General features: G+C 41.5%; 1 pseudogene; it reads left to right on the top strand.

Annotated features, from left to right (window-relative positions):
* LOC106301858 overlaps positions 1 to 1027 on the top strand; it is a 19311-nt pseudogene extending 18284 nt beyond the window's left edge.
* The last annotated feature ends 329 nt before the right edge of the window (positions 1028 to 1356 follow it).

The raw sequence follows: 1356 nt of genomic DNA, 5'->3' as shown, positions 1-1356 counted from the left end.
CCGAGAGATAGCCGGAATGGCTGTCTCTTCCATCTAGTCGGAGGGGGAGTTTGTTGGGTCCCTCCTAGATGGAGAGGACCAATTGGGGTGAACTTAAGAAATAATAATGTTCCCCCTTTGTCACTAGACATAATAATAGAGTTTTGACAAAAAGAAACAAGAGAGAGAAAGGAGAAAAAGAGAGAGAAGGAGAAAACTCGTAAGGTAATTTCAAGACTGGATTTGGAGGGTCAAACGGATCCTGATCGGGCTGATATTTTGTGGGAAGCTTCTTCAGTCAGTGGGTTAGAGGTTCACCGAAGGGATTTGGATTTCAACGGTTGGATCTTCTGTTGTCTGGGTTTTCTTGAAGTTGGTCGCCATAGTTCTTCAGCAGAGCAGTCTTGGGTGTTTGGTAAATCCAACGGTGATATCTTCTCTTATTGAGCTGAAATTTGGCAGAAGTATTGTCGACTTGTTTATCTTGGATTTGTACGGTTGGATTAGTTTCTGGAAGCCGGAATCTTTGTGAGCTGAGGTCGTTTGGTTGCTGCCGGTTTTGAAGCTTTGTGTTGCTCTCTTATTGTTGTTGTTTGTGTTGGAGATAGCTCTTTGAAGCTAGTGTCTCTGTTCTGTTCTGGTTGTTGAACAGGGAGGACGTGGTTTTATTCACAAACATTTATATAGTGGATTGTTGGGTGGACTACGGTCCAGTGGTTTTTGCTTCTCACATCGAGGAGGTTTTCCACGTAAAAATTGTGTGTCTCATTTACGTTTTTCTGCATATTACATCCCGCCATCGTCGAAGTATTTTCTTCACAGGTTCACACAAGGTCAGGGGAACACGACCATTAGTATTTCCGCTGCGCCGTGTGACTTTCCCCAACAGCAACGCCTCACTGAAGTTTTGACAGAACTAGTGGAGAGACACCGCAAGGCTCGAGCTGCTGTTACTAATGAAATGGTGGACGTGTTTATGGCCGTGATACCTCTACCAAAGATGTTCGACTAGAGCCCATAAGCCAGAAGAAACCCCTCTTTGGCTGGCTGTTCTGCAACTTCATATTGGAGCTTTAATATAATGTTTAGTCTCCTCATCTCTTTATTAATAAATTTTGTGAACAACCAAACAGTTTGAGATAATCAATGAAACAACTCTTGTTCCTAATATAACCATAAGGCTGTCTTATAATCCAATATGGTATCACACAGAAAGATCTTGATTTCCAACCACTCCATTGATCTTAAACTTTTTAATGATTGTTTGAGATTGCATCGTAATATAACACAACAAAGGTCCCTTAAATAAATGGGTTGCTTAGTGCAAAATCAAGTTATGGTCCAATAACACCACATCTATAGTGTTTGCTTCACTTT

This window comes from Brassica oleracea, chromosome C7, assembly GCF_000695525.1.
Source record: "Brassica oleracea var. oleracea cultivar TO1000 chromosome C7, BOL, whole genome shotgun sequence".
NCBI classification, from domain to species: domain Eukaryota; kingdom Viridiplantae; phylum Streptophyta; class Magnoliopsida; order Brassicales; family Brassicaceae; genus Brassica; species Brassica oleracea.
Note: the sequence above shows the minus strand (reverse complement) of the source record. Positions and strands in the feature narration are given on the sequence as shown.